The sequence below is a fragment of the Leuresthes tenuis genome, unplaced genomic scaffold (assembly GCF_036924035.1).
Source record: "Leuresthes tenuis unplaced genomic scaffold, fLeuTen1.0.hap1 SCAF_7, whole genome shotgun sequence".
Lineage (NCBI taxonomy): Eukaryota > Metazoa > Chordata > Actinopteri > Atheriniformes > Atherinopsidae > Leuresthes > Leuresthes tenuis.
In genome coordinates this window covers 16,851,379-16,875,789 of record NW_027325361.1, presented here as the reverse complement: position 1 = coordinate 16,875,789, position 24,411 = coordinate 16,851,379, and the positions used below count along the sequence as shown (strand labels likewise).

The 24,411-nt window shown below is 40.2% G+C and overlaps 1 protein-coding gene across 2 annotated transcripts in view; it reads right to left on the bottom strand.

Annotated features, from left to right (window-relative positions):
* LOC140311949 (cytosolic carboxypeptidase 6-like) overlaps positions 1–24,411 on the bottom strand; it is a 265,883-nt gene that overhangs the window by 42,155 nt on the left and 199,317 nt on the right. The gene's annotated exons all lie outside the window — the stretch shown is intronic.

Here is a 24,411-nt window from a genome sequence, read left to right as displayed (position 1 = left end):
TACATAAACGTCATATTTATATTGCAGTTTTAAGAACACTTCAAGCAGCTGTCGGTCCCTGTGATCTTTTTAATCTTCCACAACTATATATTACATCTTGCAACTTTCATTAAGAAGGTGATACTGTTATTCAGTAAAATATAGTAGTAGCACTATAGATAATACTCCTGATTTAAACTAAATAACCAAAAGGGGAGGATTTTGAGAAAAAAAGTGGAATTCTATAGCTCGTTTTGCCACTTCAGCACCACGGACAGTGTCTTATCAATCCACAGCACATTTAAGTATTATTTGTAGTCAACGATGTCGCCCTCGGGTAAAAGCGGCACCACAAACTGCCGGTGCCTGGTGCTTCACTGCACGTGTCTATCTCTAAAAGTGTTTCATAAGGACAGGAAAAAAGATTCCAGATAGCAGGACATGTGGAGGGAGATTGCTGTTAGAAAAGTGCTAAAAAATGACTGTTATCACTTTCTACATCCCGTGTATCACTTGTTTGCTGCTATCCGAATGTTGTATGTTGCTCAGTGGCATCACCTTTCTCTTAGAGAACTGTATGGAGTCTCAAATAGGAGTGTAAATAATTATGGCACTGTGCTGAGGCTAGAGTTTGCACGTGGCAGATGTTGACAATGAGACATCGGCCAGTGGTTCCTAAACTGTCATTTTAAAGCCTCAGTTTGGTATTCTTTTTAAACCAGAAGTGACTGTATACCACTATATCGACATAACATTTTAACGCAAATTGTACAAAATGTCACATCTTTCAGGTCTAATTAAAAATCCCAATGCTTCTTATCAATCCAGTCCTCAACAGAATCCCTAATCGATTCTTGACCCATTTTCTACCAGGAAGCTTTCAGCATCAACACAACTACTATCTGAAACCCCAAACAGAATAAACTTTGGGTTTAGTGTCTTTGTGAACTCCTTACAGATGATGTGAATAAAATAATAAACTTAGTAGAATACGACATCAACGAGCAACTTTACAACTCCAAGTAATTTTATCCCCCCGATCTCAGATAACTATTTTTTTCCCCAATATCTTATTTTTGAGAGGATGCAATAAGCCTCTCACAACTAATTTTGGGACACAATAGTGACAGTCGTTGACCCTCATCACGTTTCCTGCCTGTGGAGCAAATTTGATGGGAGCTGTCAGAGGCTGAGGTTAGCTTGTCCTCGGTCATCATTAGAAAAAAAAGGAAATTAGATAACACTGGTTTCATCGAGGCTTTCTTAGTCAAGTAAAAATGTGCTAACTGTGGTCATTTTAATATTATGAAAATACAGGATATTTACTTTTGCTGATGATCTGTTCAGTTGGTAAACAGGAGCGCTTGGGATGCATGTACATAGAGCGCCATCGTGGCTCTTCCATTATGTTTTGTTCCAGGTCTTTATATCCTTGCTTCTCTTTCATTTCTTGTGCTCACATATACAGTACGTCAATACAGCCAAATGCTCAATAACGCTGCTCTCATGGTGAATCAGGTCTGAAATTGCTACTGAAAAGTGGCCCGTTAAGACTACATATCCAGAGTATTTCCCGACTGCTATTCATCTCTGATGAAATACATATAGTATAACTGCTGTGTCGTTTGAAAAGTGTGCCAGACAAAAGAACTCAAGAAAATGTCTCTGCAGTGATTTATATTACATTTCCACATACTGTGATGTCCCACAGAGGAAGTCCACAGCTTCTCACAGGCACAGCTACCTTTCTCTGAGCTGCAGTGTAGTGGCAGAGTGGTGTTTCTGCTGCAGGCCAAACATCTCACTCTGTTGGGTGGACAGATTGCAAGTAAGTATAAATGGAGAGGTTAGTTTCCTTTTTTTAGACTGCATCATCCTATGTTTTGAATTTACTTTTCACTAGTGAGAGACAGAAAATTGCGGCATAACAGTGAGTGAAAAGTGTGATTTGTGAGTCTCGTGTTCAATGCAGACCGGAGAACCCTGTATGCAAGCCATTGTTGACATTGCATGACATTGAACAATCAGTGAGCATTTGCCATCAGCATCAAAGGAGATTTTTGATAGACTCAAAAATGTACAACTTTGATGCGCTGAAAAATTTGGTACTGGTTCTCAAGTTCTCAATTCCCATCTCTACTTGTGACGCCATCATGATCTTTTTGAACAGGGAGTATATTGAAGGCAGAGATATCTCAAAGCCAGCCCCTGATGGTCATCAATTGTATTACAGTTTAAGGCATTTTCTCTTTGGCTTGACATCACCAATTCGGTTCCTCCATCTTTTACACACACACACACACACACACATATATATATATATATATGTGAGGGTTTTTTTTCTATGAATATATATATATATTCTATGGCAATTCCTAGTGCACCAAATGTTAATGCAGCTTAAAGCCACGGATATTTCAGAGCTATGGCTCTTAATGACAACTCCTTCCTTATGACCACTTTCTATTGTCTAAATGGGAACTTTTATCCTTTGACACCACACCCAGCATAAACATAATGATTTCCTTCATACCATTTAGAAGTTGCCTGTATCTCTTAAAGTCACAAACTGTTTTATGAAAGCCCTGTAAGTGTTGAGAATAAGTGTGATAGACAGTCGGCACACAGGGTGAGACAGAGATCCACGAAGAAAGAGACAAAGTGGGAGCTCTGTCAAGTATCAAAAGCAATAGGCCCTTTTAGCAATATGATACGGACGTCTGGTGCAAAGTCAGAGGCGGGGATTGCTCTGGGTTTCATGGCATTGGTCACAGGCCTTTCTGAAACTCTAACTTCTCCTCTCTTGGCTTCAGAAAATGATGACAGGAGGAGAGGCACATAAAAAGGAGGGATGGCTGGTCTGTGCGCGGCATGATACAGAATCAGAGGCAGCCAGTAATAGCCTTTTTTGAAGAATGCGCCACTGAACTTTAAGGGCCGTCTTGCTTGAAAGGACAAGTTACAAATAGGAAGAAAGGAAAGGGAAAAATGATTTCCCAGGGATGTACCCCCTGCTGTGTTGCCCTATGGCTGCCCTACAGTGTTAGAGTGTGTTTGTGTGCATGTGTGTCAAAGTTTGTACATGACTGTGTATTTGGAAAATTCAACATTCTGTTAAAAAGAAACCAATATGTATACATATACATTGACACGATACATTAACATGTCCCTCTGTGCAAGATAAAATAAAATGGGACCCAGCTGGTTCTTGAATATCATTCATAAGGCTGTTTTTCACAGAGAAACTAACTGAAGCCAAACTGAAAAGCAGAGCAGACAGGGAGTCAGACGTACAGACAGAACTGATGTGTAGTTCTTTATTACTGTCTCTTCCTACCTATCAATAATTTCTGAGGCACAACAATGCAGCCAGGCTGAAGTAAACAACCATAGTGCACCCCAGATTTAATAACTACCGTCACACCTCCTAGCTATGTATTTCAGTTTCTGTTGGATTCTCTGTCTCTCTCATCTCTTTTTTCTTCTCATATCTCTACAACAACACAAAGTAAGAAATATTTGTCACCTTTGCTCGTAAGCCTACGACATACCGTTATAGCAGGCAAACCTATTATATCTATTTGTGCATGGAAAACTGAATATGGTGTGCGAATTTGAGTACGTTCATGGGTACACTGCGCTGGCCTCGGCTCGGCTGGGCGGTAGCGACAATGTCATTCAGATGTTTAGTAACAGGCCATTAGCTTGTTAATACCAGTCTAATGGGCAGTCTGCTATTTTAAAAACACAGACATGTTTATGCCATTAACAGCCACTTAGTGCTCGACTGAAATCAACAGGCCGCTGGGACACACCAAAACAGTATTAAAACAACAAATATAACAAATATAATATATGTGCCGTCTCTTCATTAACAAGTGTCCAAACACATTCTACTTTAGATGCCTCCTCATTTCACACATGAAACCATTTCTAAATGTGACAGCAATAAATGGATTAAGTGTCTGCCATTTATTTATCTATTTATTTTGTTATTGAATCAGTCTTTTAAAACACCCAAAAACATCTTAATAAAGACATGATTATCAGTCTTACTTACATTATGATTAATGGTTATGGTCACGTAAATGTGAAGCTGTCTTCTTAGCTGATGTTGATGCTTTTACAGACAGCCACATGGTGACATAAAAAATTAACAGGGAGGTTAACATGGTGACAGTTATTGTGGAAAGAGGCATTATTTTGTTTTACAAATAAACAAGCAAATATGTGTATGTATGATTAACTGTGTGTATGCAACTCACAGCCCTGGTATTGGGACATTTTTTGTCCCCCAAAATTTTTAACTTTGTGAAATGTTTTCATAGCCTCAGAGAACAATAATTTGACTTAAACATATGTTCATTTGAGACATACCCTGATTGTACATTAATACCTGAAAAGGAGGTCATTTATTTTCAGAGCACGACTGAACATGATGCACATCAAAAGGTGGGTATACTTTGTGAAAAATGATTAGATAACATTCCTTAAACTCGCGTGTACACTGAACTAAATCACTGCAAGCTGAGCAGCCTTTACATATGATTCATGGACTTCTGTGGCCACTGACACTGGTATGTAAAACACAGCATCTTCAGAGGTGGGCCACTCAGACATCGGCACAAAAAAAGATGCAACTTTTTACATCTAAAACAGCATTTAGACTGATTAGACTGATCTGACTGTATTTTTTAATGAAATAGCATGTGCCATGTAAATTCAATGATGCATGAGGTTGAGATGCATCGAGGTGCATTTTTTATAACGCATATGAATGATAAGAAGCGCTATACATGTGTTTGCATGAATGAGTGAATGAGACACACATGTAAGGTGCTTTTGGAGAAGATTAAAGGGGCACTTTGTAAGTGTGCATTATTGATCACTTACTTAATCTGACTGTATACCAGACTTAACTTTACCCTATCATTATAGTAAGAGTACGGGGGAAATAAGTCTATGGTCTGAGTCTGACACATCAGGGAAAAAGTGTGTTATTAACTCATCTCAGCATTGTACATACTGTAATTTACATCAGTGTCAGTCACCACAGAAGTCCAGGTCTCAAATGTAATGCCTTCTCAACTCGCAGTAGTGTAGTTCAGTCATCACAAAGTGTTCCCACTTCCTTTTGATGTGCATCAGGTTCAGCAGAGCGCTACAAGTCAATTTTATTTTACCTTCGAAGGCAAAATCACGACTTGCTCATCTTTTCCTCATTATTCCCCTGCAATTAAATTAGATGAGAGCAGAACAGTGATTTGCTAGCCTGAGGCTAATGTATTGTTGTTAGCTATTCACAACGCTACAGCCTTATGGGTGGGGTTGGCTTTTCCTCGCCTTTTGTACTCAGCCTCACACTGTCATGGAACTGTGATTTTTGATTTTTACCTAAAAATCCGGAACAGAAATAAAATCAGAAACCATTTCAGGGCAACTCCACAATTCAATAAAACGCAGTTCTCTATCGACACCCTTTAAGCAGCTATTGTCTAACAAGTACAACACGTTTCAGGGAAAATCTATATGTAGTTTATATAGTTTTTTTTTTTTTTTTTTAATCCATGTGATCCTCTGGGTTTCTTTACTGCATCATGTATGTATGTACTACCACACCCTTCTGCACGAGAGATTTATGTTATCTTGCACAGCCATAGACTGTACATGCTGGTCAGCAGTTGGAAGTCGTCTATAAGTGTGTTCAAGTGATGTCTTGTATGCCCAAACGCTGCCCACGTGAGGATACACAGCAGCAGGACCATCGCTGGTTCATCATGTCAGTTTGGTTTATATGAGCCCCAAGCCAATTCTTCAGATTAAAATTCAATAATTTACATCATAGGGATTCGGGCTTTTGTCTACACAAGGCAGACGGGACCTGCCTGAATAAAAAGATTTATGTCCCCATAACATGTGTAGTACATAGACATAAATAAAAGAATACACAGGATTTTGTTGCCTCTACTTGCTCCCATCAGCAGTATTTTGTCTCTGCTAATGCAGTTTCTGACACTTTTATCCTTGACAGCTGTGTGTCCTATTTTAAGAGCAGGCCCCTGTTCGCCTTAGTTGGCTAGACTCCTCTCACATAAAACAGAACTGTGTCAGCTGAACTGGTTCAAACAGTGCACTGTCCTCACGAGTGAGTATATTGTTCCAGAAACTAGTTGTGAAGGCTGATCCGGAGAGCTAGCTTGTATCAAAACAGTTGAGGAGCAGAGAAGTTTACTCATTGCGTCTGCTCAGTGTTAGAAACACAATGCATGCTGTCGTCCAACATAGGTCATGAAACATCTAAAACACCTGTGTCTGGGTAAAAAAACCGAAATGTGAAGAGTAAAAAGAGCTATATTTGATAGTCAAATGTAAGGTTCATGAAATGATATCAATATAAATGCTGCTTAATGTATAATAATCTCAGTTTCTAACTGGGTTACTTAAATAAATGCAGCAAACATGAGCAACTATCACCTGCGGGTGTTTCTAATTCCATTTTACCACCTCAAAGAGAATCAGTTTTCTATCTGAATCAGTAGCTTCTCTCTGAAGTCTGAGACGAAGCACAAGGCAAGAAGTCCTGCAACTGATGCACAGTCCATTTCGGTGCATCAATCGTTTACACAGACTTTGAACTTGGCTGTGGGTGCGTTCGGCTCTCTAGTGATTTCCAAAGCTTTTAGCTGAATATCACTTCTCGTAATGGGGATTTCTTAGTTCTGTTTTTAACACAGACTTCTCTCTAAAGCTCTTGAACATAGCCAATATTTGGAAAGAATTTTCTTAAACTCTACCATTTTCAAAACCATCTTTTGGGATTTACTATCTTGACAGTAGTCTGACGACTCTGGCTCACATATCTCTACGATACTGAGTCGGCATCATAATTACTGTGCATCTTAGGCAGCATTAAAAGCCACTTTCCCCCAAATAAAGCATTTAAGTTCATCCCCTGTGTCTGTAACTCCTTCAGCTGCCAAAAAAAAACTAACTAGCTCTGGATCTAAATGGATCTTTTTCAAAAATGCTTTTTCTGATGTTATTAATGAGCAAAACAACTTCTGTCTTTTACCAAATGCAAGACACTTTCTGAAATGTAATTTGTAATAACAACAACACAACTTATGTTTCGATTATTCAATACGTGTCCTAATATACAGTAGTATAATATGACCTGAGTCGCTTTTAATGGTATTTTTCTTTTTTTTTTTTTTCTTATTTAAACATGAACATTTTTATCAGTTAAAAATCATGAGCAACTTTTATTCTTTTGACAGGTTCATGACATGCTTTTATGTAGATTTTAGTCATGTATATGTAATTATTATGTCATGGACACAGATCAGTAGCTCATTTTCCTCTCAATTACACAAACTGCTGTGAGACTTTGCTGAAATGCAATATTCATGTGGGACTGAGTCTGCTCCAATCTGAGCCAGTTCTTATCATTCAGGAAAACATGGGCAAATGTTATTTATTGCCAACATAATACATTTGCGTGTTGACAGTCATTCCATTAGGTATTGATTATTCCTGCAAGACTACAATTACAGATAAGCTAATTACAGATCTTCAATTCATCTTTTATTTTATCTGTAAATGGATAGTGAATGCAAAAGAGTCCAAATTGTAGATACAATTTACAACAAAATACAGAAACAATGATTTCTTTCACTGCAGAGTTTCACCACATTTTAATCCTGTAATGGGGATTCTTGAAATTCTAGCCCATGATAAAGGATCCACAAGGTAAAATACATGGGAAAAAAATCTCAGGGAAAATTAAAATGTTTTGACTTTTGCTTTAAGGTCATTTAAATAAGCTAAAATAAAATATCTTAGAATTACTTGTTTCCCCGAGGTCTCTGTAAATTAATTTGATAGGACTTAAAAGCAGTGTTACTTCCTGCTGTTATTACAGCTCCCCCAACATAAAGTAACATCAAATAACTGCGATAACATCTGTGCTTATCTCTAGAAATTAAACGAATTACGGAGTGTCAAAGAAAACTTTTATGGCCCTTTCTTGTGACCGCTTACAGAAAAAAGATGAGAAGCTGGACAATGTGGCAATGTAGCCTCTGAATTATAGTAAAGTCAGGTAAACAGACATGCATAATTTGAATAATGCAAATAAACTTTTGCATTTGAAGGTAAACAAGGTATTAATTCAGCTCATGGCTCCAGTTTGCGTGTCATTCCCTCCACTCCTGATTGGCTCGCCCCGATATGACGACTGCACGATGGTTGGTTTAGGATTAACATGGTTGCCATGACTACATGTAGAGTTGTGTTGGAATGCATGCACGTGTGAGTGTTAGTGTGCGCATTCGCATATGTGTGTGTGTATATACTTTGTTTGAAGTGGCAGGCCTTTTCAACAGCTTTGATCAGGAAAATGTGTGCAGTGGGGGCAAACCTGGAGAACAAACAGGACTTCAGAGAGATTAGCGATCTGCTGAACACACACACACACACACACACACATATACATATACACACATGTGCATAATGCATACACAGACTGTGAAGAAGTCAGCTTTCTGAATAAATCAGCAACACACAGCCAGACAGCTGCTAAGCTGGAAATTACACTCCTTCCGCCCTTCTTGTGTGATGGGATATAAAAAGTAGCCATATCTGCTGCCTGACATTCCTCCGTTCTTTCCCTCTCCTTCACACCCTTAAGGCTCACGTGCTTCAAGAAACTTACCAAGAACAAGTGATCCAGAGAACAATCAGTATAGGTGTGCGCGCGTGTTTGTTTCACCCCTATAGGGCAAGTTAAATCAGTGCTGAGGAGAGGCCAGGTGAGTGCTTTAGCTGCAAAGGTGTGACGCATGGCCCCTATGCTCCTCTATCAAGCTATACTGAGAAGCATGGGTGCCTGTGTGTCAGCTAACTGTATGAATGTGTATGTATGAGAGGACGAGTCAAATGGGTGAACCAGGAGATGTGATTCAGACAAATACATCCTCGCCGCTGCAGACCCAGATGGACAGCACTGTAGCTATTCTCAGAGCCACAAGCACATAACTCAGTCCCCAAGGTGGGAGAATAAGTCATCCGCTAAGGTCACAGGGAGGTGCTATGTCTTTCACTGCAACTAGTTCAGAGTTTGAAGAATGGAGCTACAAGGCCGTAACGGTAGCTCCAGGATCAGAATGATAAAACGCAGCAACACGGTGAAGAAATCTATAACGTAATCTCCCTCTGTTGGGCCTGTCATAAGCATCACATGCCAGGAAAAGATGGATCGCGGGTTATACTTTACTTACAGTTACAGATAATTTTAGCAAGAATTTACCAGACAAACCATAATTGTCCCTGTGGAGATATCAGACATTGAATACATATGTATATATAATCGATATAAAAATAACTAAGCTTAACTAGAAGTCTACAGCATTGCGTGTCTCTTGATTGACTGAAAATCACAGTTCTTGTAAACTGGCTCATTAACAGGAACAGCCAGTCCAGTTGGTCCTTTCAGCCGCTGCAGCAGGAAATGCTAATTTACGAAGAAACATAATAATTTGGCAACAGCTTTAATTGTTCTGAATGTAATTATGGATCTGAGAGACCAAAGCAAGTGGAATCCAGATGATTCCTCCTTTGTTTGTTGAGTTTACAGTGTTTACCCCTGATATGTTGCTGGTTTTTAAAAATGTATATTTGCTCCAAGTTATTAAGTCAACATTGAGACCCCTCAACACTTTTTCCTCCACAGAAAACATCCCCGAGAACGGGTCTCACAGGGAAAGTCTCTATGGTTTGAACATGCACAAAAGTGCGAGCACCCCTTACACGCCTGTGAGAGGAGCTGCCTTAACGATGTAATAGAAAACTTTAGGACGCCCCTGGGTGTCGCTCTAAAGCAGCAGAATCTACATTCTAAACAAAGGCTGTTTTTCACAACAGGAACTTTCCTATCGTTCCTTTAACCGTCAGAGGGAGTTCACCCTCTTTCTTGTTGCAGGAGTACAGCGATTGGTCCTTTAGCACAAGTGTATGTAAACTGGTTTAACGCATTAATAATGCACTGGCAAACAGCATTCAAAATATTTGTTTAAAGTAACACTAGAGAGCTCCTTGGCTCCACCTATAGATGTGAGATGTAACACCACAATATACTATATACAATATATACTGTGCAGATCCTTGAAGCCCATGAATGAGCTCTTAAAGGAGCTCCTGACTTCCCAGTTACCCTCAGGTGAGCCCAAAAGCACCCAACCAAAACTGAAACCTAACACGGAGCCCTTCAGCAATGCTGACTCTGGTTTAATCCCTTCCTTTTTGGGAGTCTCTTTAGCTGAAGAACATGTTGCATTTGGTGGAAGAAAGTCTTAAAGTTTGCCTTCAGTGAACTACACCAGAGGGAGTCTCATGCACAGGTTCGGACTGGCTACAATTAATTTTCCATACTTGCAAACTTCACACAGAAAGGTCCCAGCTGAGATTTGAACAAGAAACCCTCTTTCTGTGAGGCAAGGCTGTCACTACGCCGCCGTGCAGCCCCAAAATGGAGCAGAGAAGCCTTTTACAAAGCTTATTTACATAGCAAACAGTGATTTGATACTGCATTAATTATGCAAATATCATCTGTTTAACCTTTAAGGCACACTGGAATCTTGGAGCTAAATGCTAATATCAGCATGCTAAAGCTTAATCTTAAATACTTGATGTCACTAGTAAAGGATGAAGGTAAAGGATCACCAAGATCAGTTAAGGAGTTCAAGACGGGAGCATGACTTTTTCTATTAAATTCCATAGCATTCTATTCAACAGCTGCTGAGATGTTTAACTCCAAGCCAAGAGTATACACAAGGACATCAATAAAATCAGATCAATTCAGCCACTAGGCAACACTTAGTCATTGCAGTTTACCATAAAGTTGTTTTGCTGGACCAGCCAATTGACAGACATTTCCACAGCCATGCCTAGAGCTACAGTACTAGCAGTCCTGGATAAAAGACATTCATCATATACATCTTAAATAAACACAAAATAATATTGGTTAGCTGCTTAGACCTGTCAGTCATGGCATTTAACTTAAGGAGTTAAAATTGTGTTGAATATAAAATCGACAAGAATATATATCACACACAACAATGATAAACGAGTGCGGCATGTCGTGTAATCTATTTTTCCCCATTATTCAAGGGGGCTGCATGAGGTCAAGAGGGAACAGAGGTGGCCCAATCAGTCTCTGAGAAGTGGGTCCGGCGGGAGCAGACTGGAAAATGGTGATGCAATATTAATTGGTGCTGGTGCGTGCCATGGAATGCAGGGTTGTGTGGGGTTTGTCTCTCAAAGGAAAGCCTGTCAGGAGCTGCGAAAGACAGGCAGGATGAGTCCTTGACCTTGTCTGTCAGCTGGTGGCGAGGAGGAGTGCTGGAAAAGGAGACCCACTGACACTTAGATCAACACTCTGCCAGTTTATGGCAAGCCTGCAGGGACAGTGGCAGACCGACAGAAAGACAGAGACAACATAGACAAAACTTTACCTCTATTGAAAAGAGGGTCTGATAATAAGACACAGTGTATTGCTGAATGAAATGAGGTAAATGTACCCATCATTGTTCATTTACAGCTGAGCAATATGATGCAAAAACAACGGAATAAATCGCTACAATACGAACAAAAACGTCTATTATTTCACATTCTCTTTATTCTTTGTGTATTGATCATTTTTTTAAGCTTCGAAGAAAAATTTTTAGGAGAGAGAGTTTTCTTCAAAAGTGGATTGGACAGGAAATCTCAGTGCAGTTTTGGTTTTAATTTGGAGCAGATGGTCCTTGTCTAAAGCTTCAAAGCTTGGATCATACAGGGTTAGAGGGCGAAATAAAACCAAATAATTACACAACATAAACACACTCCACGGGCATATACAAACATGCGCACACGCTGCAAAGTGGTAAAGACGAGGCCGTAACACTTCTGCGTAGCAGACAGAAATTCATAATTATTTGGATAGCTTCCTTTCATGGTGTGAAAACTGGAGTTCAGACAGTAGTGACCAACAGAGGGAGTGAGGCAACACAAGCATATGGGTGAGAGCTGCATGTCATCTGGGGACACACAAACACTGGATACATGTCAGCTTCAATTAACCCCTCCCATCTGTCTGTCTCTGTTTCCCTCACTCTTCTTTTCACTAGCAGGACCTCAACTAGTGAAGTAAATCCCTTTATACAGAATTTAGGATTAAAAAATGTAGCTTCAAAGAGGACAAGGGGCTAAGTTTTGCTGTTCTGCAGGCTGGGGCAAGCTCACCGCTACTGCCGAAAGGTTAACCACAGCTAATAGATATAGAATAGAGATACCGAGACACGGTGTCTTTTGAGTGCGCTTCATATGTAAAGCAAAAATCTTCACCAATTGTCAGCGGATAAAAAGGTCTGATGGTCTTTTTTGATTACATCTTAACCCAAACTCAGTTAAACTCCAGTTTACAGTAGCGTCAGGGACAGTTTCTCTCGTGCTGAAGCAGACAGTTGTTGATTTGTGAGCCAAAGACAGAGTGAAACATCCCGCTGTAATGTTATTTCCGTGAGTCTGACAAATGAGTCTCCGGCTGCGCTTTGGTGTTGGCAGTTACCTATGAAAGAATTCATCAGTCCAATTGGCTTTCCTGCCTCGCCTGTCACACAGCTTCACATTTCCCCTCCACTTGTGGCAGACACACACTTATGTACAGCGAAGAGACATGTAAGCAGGAATTACATGTCACATCTATGCAACCTCTCAACAGTTCCTATCCCGTGTTCCTCACTAGTCCTTTTTAATCCATCCTCAACACCTCATGTTGGATCGCTTCCTCTGCTTCTCCTCTGCCTGTCTCCCATTCTTTCTTCTCTTCTCTACTCCTCCCATCTGAGATCAACACCTAGCTGTGTGCAGGTGCAAGGCTGCTGGCAAACTGTCAGCTTGAGTCTCCTTTACTTAAACACACACACATACACATGCTCACACAGCTTTGTTCCAGCACAGGAGGTTCCCACTCTGTGAATTGGTCTCCACACAGCAAGCTAGATTACAGTCTTGATGTCACATAAAGGAAGACTACCAGGGAGTGTGCTAAAGGTGGAAAACACTGGCTGGGGAAAAAGACGGAAAAATAGTTTCTTTTTTGGCAAAAAAAGAACTTGTATTGCATTGAAAAATAAAAAAATATTTGTAGAATCTTTACACTCTCAGGTATTTTAAGCATTTCTTTTGAGTTCTGTGTTTGACTTCTGATCAACATTGATGAAATCTATTGAAATAATTGAAAGCATAAAAGCCGTATCAATTAAACGGTACAGTTTGTAGGATGTTTTAACATAAGTTACAACACCCCTCGTCTCCCCACTTCCTGATCAAGCGTATAGACGTAACTCCGGTAAGTGGATGTGGCACCATCATTTCCAGTCATTTAATTCTGGATCTCGGGTACCTCAAGACTAGCTCTGCACCTGTTATAACTCGCCAAGCTTCGGGATTTGGAGGTAGTGTCTTCTGATTGGTCTAATTTCTGTTGGCTTGCAGGGGGGTGGGGGAGAGGATGCTGGTGAGTCCTGAATGTGCACTACTCAGTGTTACTTTCGAAAATGGCGACTCCTTGAATCCAGTCATGCGGGTTTGAGCCAGCACTGGATCCAGAACGTGATGCTGAGCAGCAAGATGAACCGCCAGAACAAAAAATACAGCTTGACATCTCCCGTCTGGTAAATGTGCTCATTACCTGCAACTGTGCATCAGGATTACGGATTATGTTGTCTTTCAGTTCCTCACCGTGCACATGTTTTTCTGAGTGAACGGGTGCAGATGTGGGAAGTGTAATAAATTGCCAGCAAAGGCAGAAAATATCTGCTCCAAGAACTATAAAACGCAGTGATGCCTACACATTCCCCTATTGTCAACCAAGGCAAGGTTGATAATTGCTTTTTATTGCAAACAATACTTGACATGCACGGGAGGCGGTAAATATAGACAATGGTTGTTTTTGCAAGTACTTCTGTGTCTCTGAGTAGTTGTCGAAGCAACAAATGGATACTCTCAGTTCCCCCTTGTGAACAAATGTATCAACACAAAGTATCATTAGCGCCCTTAGCTGCCTTATCACTCAGTGTACCCATTTTGTTTGTCCTAAAATCCATTCTTACGCCTAATGCAGACACAACACGGACATTTAAAGCAGTTTCATTCACCGATTGCAGTTCCGACCGGTGCCCTTTTATAGTGGAAACAACCTCAACTTTCACCTTCAGTCTCCCTGCAAAGCCAGCATCGTACAGGGCCTTGTTCCTAAAGCTATGATGTGTAGCAAACAAATCCAAACATTTTCAAGACTGTATTGCTGGCCAGGAAAAGCAAACCGTATCCACTGATCCAAGGTTGCTTGCTTTTCTATAGAAGCAGAAAACAGGTCAGCTTGCCCTGTCAACCAAAAAACAAATTCTCTTGAAGACATCTCTGAAAGAGAAAACAAAGTGCTGGGCTTTGAGAAGCAGTGGTGGATAGCATGCATGCTCCAGCGGAGAATCCAGGAAATCTGGGAACTATGGCATTATAGTGGCTTGGCTGTACAAAAAAAAAAAAGTCTCTTGAGTGAGTGTTTGACAGTACTGGATGAAATGGGTTCCTTTGACATGAAAATAAGAAAACATTTGTATATCCCTTTTTTTAGAGCTTGGGTGTCATTTGAGATGGTAATACATTGTTTTAGCACTGCTGATAATCCAGAAAAACATGCCACGGACCCTTTCAGTATACGTGTCAGAGTACACTTTTCCGTTTTGGGCTTCTGCATAAACATGCCGATGCAACATAGTGGATAATGAGTAGGAGGAGGACCTTGTCTGTTGATATAAACAGACAAGGTCTTAAATGCATCTCTCTTTTCCACATTCATTGCATCTCAGGGAATGATAACCTTAAGTGGCTCACACTGGAGCTTTTAATCTGAAGCACACCAACAGCTGCAGCATTGATTTTGATGTAAGACAACAAAGGAGGGCTTTTAAACACAAAACAGAGGAGAAAAAAGCTGTCAGAAAAATGTCAACACAATGCGAAAGAGTAATTAAGTGGAATGGATCCAAGAAAAAGTAGTGAATTGCAAAGCAGCTGTTTCACTCAACCACATTCATTTCACAGCAGTGGGTACTGGTTGTTTAGAGAGTTTGTAAAATACAGCGTGAAACAATAAGTTTGTCTGTGCTTTCTGGTATGTGCTTGCTTTACCTGCTGTAAACAAGCTTTATAATAAGTAATTTGAGCATAACTTATAATACGGGTTGTGTGGTTGTCAGCAATGTTGCCTGTCCTTGTAACTGTACATCCACGGGAGTGATTGTCTGAGTCCTTGATGCTGTGGAATGTGTGAGAAAGCAATCAAGACATCCTGCCGTTTCAAACTTTTTCGGTGGGAGACCGTCATATATATATGTGTAGCTGAATTCACTGCACACACGTCTTTAAGTTACTCGAATGGTGATTCTGTCAGATGATGCTGCGGTTATAGAAGCAGGATTTTATCAGAGCAGAGACACGAGTTGGCGCTTAACTAGCTGACTTTCAGATACAATTGCTGAAAGGTTTAACCGTGTGACAAAAGAAACAAAAAAGAATGTCAATGAGAGCAGGTTTATTCGTAATTTAGCTGTATTCCTATATACAAGATGCAAAAAGATTGAACTTTGGAGCATGGGAGGGACACCAAAGCAAATATGAGCCTAACTGAGCGTATACATGTGCTTTGGTGTGCTGGTCTGATTTGTAAATGCAGATGATTTGTGTCAGACTAACATGTTTAAAAGTCTGGTTTTGGGCAAACTGACACAATATTTCCTTCTTTTTTTCTTCCCCTAGTGGTAGATTGTGTCACTTCTGCATCAAACATTTGTTTACACTTCCGCCAGAAAGAGAGTCAGGAATGCAACATTGTGAGACAATATGGAATGTGTTAAGCGGACAATCTAATGCTTAAGAATAAAGTATTTTGCCGTTCAAAACAGAAGAAATGGAAGACATTTTTCTTTTCTTCTTTGGTGGTTAAAACAGTTTAAAAGGTTAAAACAGTCTTTCATTTCTAGATTTAGCATCATAAAAATGAGACTTGATGGGATTACTGTCACGCTACGCATTCTATCAGCATAGCCGGCTTCCCGCCCCCCACAGATCCTTTCCAATGCGATAAAGAACAAAAGGGAACAAACACAGCAAGAAAGACCTTTTGCTGAAATTGTGAGATTAGACTTGATTAAGATTGATATCAGATGATGTAACTATGAATTAAACCATCAAAGATGAGAGATGTGTTGATATTGTCTTGAAACACTGACTGAAATAGTAATTGGGTGTAATAAATGATACCCTAAAGAATAGAATCACACAAAAAAAAAAACAACATCCGCATACACATACATGGTCTGTGTGGTGACCTCCAGAGCTGCCAACATGGAGTTGGTGTCAATCTGCATCGCCCAGGGTCATCTGACAGCTCCAAACAAGACTCTCATTAACACCAGGCCATTAAAGCACCTGCTGGCAGCAACGTGTTTGTGTGTGTGTGTGTGCATGTCTGTGTGGTGTGAAACTCATTGCCGTGGACAAGAGGTTCAGGTTGATGCTGAGTAAGGAAGACAAGTGTCAGTTTGGTCTTCAGCCTCAAATGCCTTCAGAAAGCTAAAGTACACATAGCACTCAGAAACAGTTATGTAAGGTGTTCAAGGTTGATGGGGGAGTGCAGACATTTCACAGAATCAGTGATGGCTGTTTAATCCATCTGCAGAGATGCTGCCATTTTAACACAGTGATTGTTTTTTAGTATTATTTTAGTGAAGAGAGACCTTTCGTTTTTGCATTATATCACAAAAACTATCAAAATCCGAGCGGCTAAAACGTCTCGGTGTTCGTTTGGCAAGACTGAAGAAAAAAAAAAGGTAACTTGTGCCAGGTTTTGCTAAAAAAGAAACAAGTTATCAAGTATTTACTGAAGACGAGGCAGGACCGGAACCTCAACTGCTGCTGTAAACAATGACTTTTCCCATCATTTGGCTGACAGAGTGGATCAGTCTGAGGGACACTCAGCTGTGATTGGCTGAAATGTTGTCATGCCACAGAAGGATTGTGATTGAATGCTATGTTTCAAGCCTAAACCTACAAGGGCTGAAACAGGCAGATGAGGCAAAGAGTCTAAAAAACATTGTCCTGTCATGTTAATATTTCTTACAACTTTAGTTAGCAGTACCTTTTCTGATCAATATTTTCACATAACGGCAAATGAGACATTTTTGGTTATTAAAATGAAGATAGAAGAAGAGCTGAAACATCAGTTTTCTAATGTGCAGATTTGCAGCTGCACTCAAGGTGTAAATTGGAGTAAGAGTAACGTATAAAGTAAGGATTGGCTATTCACAATAAAAACTAAATTCGTTTTCAGTGTGCACAGACCTGCAGGGATCAATTGTGCTTCTAATCAGGGGTGTACAATTACAGTGCTGAGTTTCTGAAACTTATCAAGGCTGCTTGTTAGCAAAGACTGGAGGATATTTATCAATAATATATGTAATATTTATCTTCATATTTTAAACTAAAATGTACAGTTACCACTGTTATAATGGTATTCTACTGCATTGTACTGTTATAATGTTATAATGGTATTAGTATCATACCAGCCCTCAACATCTGTGTACTGTTTACTCCCCCACTCTCGATGCTCAGATACTATATTTTAATGTGATCTAACTGAATTCCCAATAAAGCCTTTTCTTGGTTACACATTTCATCTGTTTCTATTATCAAACAGCACACTGTGACAGAGATGCTGCCTGCTAAAATCACACATCAATCAACAGTCACCGATTTTACAAACACGTCAAATCAGCTCGAACACGTTAAATCACTGCAGACGAAGGCTTTGCTTTGATTATGGTTGTCGTTAAAGATTTTAGTTCACATGCTGAGCTCATGGCTATGTGTTCAGGCTCCGGCTGCTCTGTAGGGCAGATGGCAGTGAGGGAGAAAAGCGAGGCCTTTTTTCCCCCCAAAACACTCTTCAAAGACAGTTAATAAGGATCAATGCGTTGGCATTTATTGCCTCTTTTCTTTTTAATATTGCAACAAAGTCACTCAAAGTCATCAATACTCTACCCAGCTCTGCAGTCAATAGAAGGGCAGCTTGAAAAAACTATTACATTAATTTGCAACTGATATATTCTTGCACCATACAACCGTGTGCTCTGATTGGTCAGTTCCATAGATCTCAGGAAGCACCAGCCACCATTTAACATCAGCTCTGCTTTGATGTTAAATGGTAGCTTTGTGTGTCTTTTTCTTTTGCCTGTGCTTTGGAACTTCATGAAGTGACATGACTATTAAAACAAGCCAGTGTTACAGTCACACTTGCACAGTGTTTCAGACATAACTCCGGTCTGTTTTTTATTGTTGGCCTTGAGGCTGATCTATAGATGTATAGTCTAGAACATGATGTGTCATATAAAACCATTTGAATTAGCTGGACTAAGGATTTTCATTTTAAAACAACTGCTAAGAAATAGCTCATTTTTGTGCAGTGAGTATATACTATATACTGTACCATCATCTTAATCTATATAACATAAACTATAATTACGAGGTGGTTATCACAGCATGGAGCTCTGACTGAAATATACAGGAGGAGAAACTATATTCCCTTAAGCACACAATGTCACGTGTCTTTGAACATGTTTGTATGAGAAGACACAAACCATGCATATGTATTTGAGTTAGCGTGCATGTGCCAATGCCGCTGGGGTTTGCTCGAAGTGGTGTAATCTATCATACTTAATTAATTATGGTCCCACACTGAAGTTATCCTGTTGCTCAATCTGTGACACATTGCAGGAGGAGACACCCAGATAAACTCCCAGAGGCTGAAATCACCACAGGTTCATTTGAAGTCTCCCTCTCTGCGCAGGCTGATTCACCATGACGGTTTAGTCGGCTTCACATTACCATTTGAATAAAGAGGCTTGTTAAAGGACCACTGGTAGAACATAAAAAGAGAAATTAAATTGTTTTTCTTTCTCATGGCACCCTCTTTTTTGTTTTTGTCTTTTTAGGGTTGATAAAAATGTGCAGAACAGTTCAAATGCAAAAGGAACTATTCATCTTTGATTACGGCAATTCTAATCTCTTTGGTAGAGAACAATGACTCACAAAGCTAGGCGGACATAAAACAACCAAGGTATGTTAACTTCTTGAAGAGAATTGATTATGATAATCTGAGCAAACAACAAACAAGAAAATGGCAAGAACAACCACTGGGCATGAAGTCGGTTTACTGACAGACAGACCGCATGATGAAACGGGATCATTTCAAACAACCTGTGCCACTGAAAAAGTACAACAGAGTGAATGCAAAGGCCTCTGGGGCTTAAAATGTACGTAGATGTTCTAACAGTCACGGTCTGCTTACAAGGAATATGTGCACAAAGGAATTAAAAGACAAGAATATGAAATAACAATAAATAATAATCAATAAAATGATTAGTGCCATTTGGCAGCCTTTTAACTCCAACTTTGGTCATTTTTTTAAATTGTGCAGACTGTAAATAATGAAGTAGCTGCTGGTCAATGATAGTGAAATATCTGTCCTGTGGTTTTTAGGTTTATCCAGGCACATCTCATGGATACCCACATGGTGTCATGGTTTATGTTTTAATATTCTTGTCTTCAGGTTCTCTTCATGTTTCCAGGTTATTATGTTTTTAGATTCAGTTCTTGTCATGTTTTTCCCCTGTTTTTCCAGTTTCACTCTCGTCACTTGTTTTGTTTCACTTCATCACCAATCACCTCCCCACAGTATATAGCTTCCTGGTTCCTCTCACTCATTGCGAATCCGTCACTTCACTTACCCTTTCCATGAATGAAGTCACGTTTCGCCTCATAGCCACAGTTAAGTTCATAGTCTTGTTAATCATAGTCTTGTTTTTGTTTCGTCATAGTTTTAGTATTTTTGAGATCCGTCTCAGTCGCGACCTTTGTTCTTGCCTTTGTGCTTTTTTGTTGGAATAAACCTTTTGCTTTTTGAAAGTCTGCATCTGGGTCCTCCCTTCCTCGCACCACCGCTACCTGACACATGGATTAAGATCCGGAAGGTTTGGAGGTCACATCAACATCTTAAGCTCTTTTTCCGAAAAGCAATTTTGCTGTGTGGGAGGGTGCATTGTCCTGCTGGGGTTAGCTGCAGCCATCAAGGAGTGCTGTGGTCTATGCTTGGTCTGCAACAACAGTTAGGTGAGTGGTATGAGGAAAAACTAGCATCTCCATGAGCGGAACCTGGCACCGTAGAGAGATGATCAATGTTCTTCACTTATATCAGGTATGAAGAAAGTTAAGGTAACACCGGAAAAGTGTTTGAACCTTAAAACTATGCTTCTGATTATTATTATTATCTTATTTTAAGTACCCCAACCTTTGTTACACACATTAGCAAGCTGGAAACTGCCCTGGAGTGCCCGGGGCTGAGCTTTGGTTTCCAGCCTGGCACCACGCCACATAGTACCATGTCAGGTACCGACAACTGGATAACAACACATTTTTGCCAAGACAGAGCGCTGCGGTTACTTCTGTTATTATTTTTACTTACTGATCATTTTTGTTCTGCCCTGCGTAGGGTGTAAATCAAGCATCAAACGAAGCAGAGGTCGATTCCTATAATAGAATTAATGAAACATGTTTATATACCTCAGATATCTACTATGGTGCTTTGTATCGTGGCTACCAGGAAATACACAACATTAAAACAGCAGTGTATTCATTCATGTATGTAAATTTTACTGTGATTGTTATCATCTCTGACTCACAGAAGAAACCTCAGTTATGTTTCAGTCTCACCTGCAAATAAGTCCTTTCAATGTAAAAATGTTTGGTCAGTTTTTGTAAATTTCACCCCAGAGTTTTGGAAGTTTGCCGCCTTTCAAAAAGAACTCTGCTATCTTGTAACACATGGGACTGCAAAGTGTGCCGCACATGCAATAATTTCACACACACGTTACATTCAGATACTTCAAAACTGCACATCAAAAAGTAAACAGCAATACAGGTAAACTAGAACATTTTTTGTTTTTGTCTTCTTATGAGCATATCCGTTCAACTCATGTCATAGTATGTTTATAAAAATAAATAAAAAATATGGAGTCTTATTCTTTGTGGTTGAGTGATAGTATCCCACATTGTCACTTGAAATTTAAAAGGCGTGTTTGTCAGTCTTTGCTGCTCACTCAGCAGATTCACATGCAGGGCTGTGCATGTGCAGGGTTCAGACTGATATTTGCTACTACCGAAGTGGCAAAACTCATTCTCCAGTGATTCTGTATCTGAACACTGACATATACAGCAACTCACATCACGCCATTTGTATTTGCTAGAGGAGGTTGGAAGTTCTTCCACTGAGTTGCTGACTCTTGGACATTTTTGCATGTTCACATGAATGTTGTGAGCTTGCGTGAATGAAAACGCACTGTTGAGATCCAACTGCCATAATGAAGGAAGTGAGCAGATTGTATCGGACACAGATTGATTGTCCTTGAAATTCAGCTAAATTGCTTAGCTTGTAACAAGCTTTATTTTCTACATTAAATTATCATTAAAATACGATTAGAGCAATTAGTTGATTTCCATTTTAAACAACAGCTCTGTGGTGACAGAGGCACCAAGAAAGGAGAGGGAGGCCAGATGCAGTGTCAGGAGGACAGTGGGCTAAAGAGAGAAGGAAAAGTTGCTTGAAAGAAAGGAGCAAGAGGAAAGAGGAGTTAAAAAACAAAAAAAAAAATGAGAAGAGATGAGGTGAGTCAGGAGGGAGCGAAGTGACATGAGAGCAGTGGGTGATGAATATTAAGCAGCTGTAGCGATTAGGGTGGCAGTGACATTGGCAGTCCCTGCCATGGTGATTCACTGGAACCTGCTTCATTTGGGCCATAATTAGCTTAAATGTTTAGAGAATGAAAAATTCATCATCACTTTGAATCTTGTTAATTGGGGGAGCCATCAGGCATTAATAGAGGCCATTTGGATGCTCGGTGTTTAAATATGCACGTGCGTGTGCAGACAAACTTTAGGTATGTGCACGTGTGTGTGTAAGCGAATATATGAGAGGGTGCGGTTTTGCACTCACTTTCCAGAAGAAACACTGTCCATGAACTCCAAAATTTGCCAGTTTTTAATCAAAGCAGTGAAATAAGCTCCTTAAAAAATGATAAGGACCTCTGAATATTATTGGCAGCAGAGAAATTTTGCAGCTACAATAAAGACTTACCAGCATATCTTATCATGCAGTTAAGTGACAATGCATTAACACAGTCAGCTGGACTGCATAAAGATGGTAGCTCATCTCATGTGTGAAGACCAACGGCACATTTCAATGGCGACAACTTGTTGTGTGTTTACCCTGTAGTTCTTTGCAAGATAAACATTGCAGCAGTTAGGGGAATTTAAAAAGAGATAATGTGTTTTGTGTTCCTTGCTGATGTGTTCTCTGTGCTGTAAATTAATGTTATAAAGACAATGTGAAACGGTGTAAAACGATAAACAAATCTTTCAGAGAAGAGACAATAAAGTTCTCCAACTCTAATCTCATCCAGGATTAAATTAGAAAAGTATAGGCGTCGGTCTTTCACTTCCTAATTGTTTGCAATAATGAGAAAGCTTTTCATGCCTTTAGAGAGGAAAAACTGCACGGTATTCAGAATAAATCCATTCGATTCATATAAATCAAAGAAACAGCTGAATAAGTCAGAGAAGGACAACTGCAAAAAAAAGTTCTCAGCATGAAAAGACAGGCTGATCAACAATACTGTGAATGCAGATTTGCATCTAATGGGCCGCTGAGGGTGGATGAAGTTTAAGCATCGCTATTAGTTGAATGATCATGTCCTGATGTAGCAAAGACTACTTTTTGTCTGTTGAAGCAGGATAGATTAAGAGCAGCAGTTGTGGTGGTCAGTCGCTGCTGCCAGCAGGAAGAAATCAAGACTAATGTCCATTTATCTCCTTGTAGTGATGCTCGTGCCAGAACACCGTGACAGTGAACAACAGCAAGCCAGTGTGGAGAGAAATAAAAGCTTGTAGCATCTAAGCGTTGGATTTAGATTAGATTTGTAAGTGGCAAGTGAGTTCTTTAGTTTTGTTCACCCGGCTGGCTGTGCTACACAACATTTTTCTTATTCAGTCAGTCATAGAACAAGGCACCGCATGTCTTACATCTTAACTGTGTGTGTGTGGCATCCTGGAAACATCAAGCCTCGTCACCCTGAGGTCACCCAAAGCGCCCAGGGCGTCCCATCTGAACCTCCCCTTCCACGAGGCAACCCAAGCAGTTCTATTTTACTATTCCAAACACAAACATACCATAACAAGTATCCTTTACGTCTGACTCTTCTGTGGAGCTGTGGCTGTACAAGATTCAAAAGGCGAACAAGATGATTTGGACGGTGTTCTAGGAAGGTCCATAAGAGCCCTGAAATGATGACATTCATAATTTTGTCTGTGTGTGACTTAAATACAACACCTTGAATACTGCAGTGCGTGAGGAGGACACAGTGTTTATGCGACAGACAGCCAGGCTGCAGAGCCCAACCCAGTCTGGACCAGCTCAGCCCAGCCCAGCCCAGCCCAGCCCAGCCCGGCCCAGCCGACACTAATCCATCATCGCCACCACTGAATCATCACGGTGTCAATAAACGCAGACGGCAATGCATTACGGACATGTGGCAGGCTTTAGCGATAATGACATTGAGAAGTCCCCGTGGGCTGAAGGAAAAGCCTGGGCGCATGACACTCTTGCTTACAGAGGCAATAATATATGGAAATGCATCAGTGTGCAAGATGAGGGAGAGGACTATGGAGGGCTGTTTAGAGCAAAAGATGCAGGAAATGGCCTTCAGTGACCACTTCCTTCATCAGTTTGCTATGTGGACTCATCCAAATCCTGAAATCAATGACGAGGCTCGTTTCAGATTCAAGCTTCTGCAAATAAGCCCTGTTAAAAGCAATCTGATATGTCAACACCCTGTTTCTGCCTTATCTTACTCATGAGCAGCTCAGCTTATAGTGCAATACGATTTGGACATGTGACACATTAGATACAGTGCTGGCAATCACGGGCATGCTGTGTGGCACAGAGGGAGGCCCAAACTAAGAACGGAATGAGCAAATACCGCACAATTACTTGTGGTTTCTGTCATCCTCTTATCTCATGGCCAACTCATATGCTCACCAAATGTAAAGCCAAACTCTACTGTGAAAGCGTAATGTGCCATGAACACATGAACAGGTACCAGAAGCTTATATGGCTGTTTTTGCTTTGTGAGGTGTAACACTGCAGCTCATCTGCCTCTGCCATCTGTCCGTCTGCACATCTGTCTGTTCTAAGACTCACTCGGGTGACATGGCGTAAGAGTT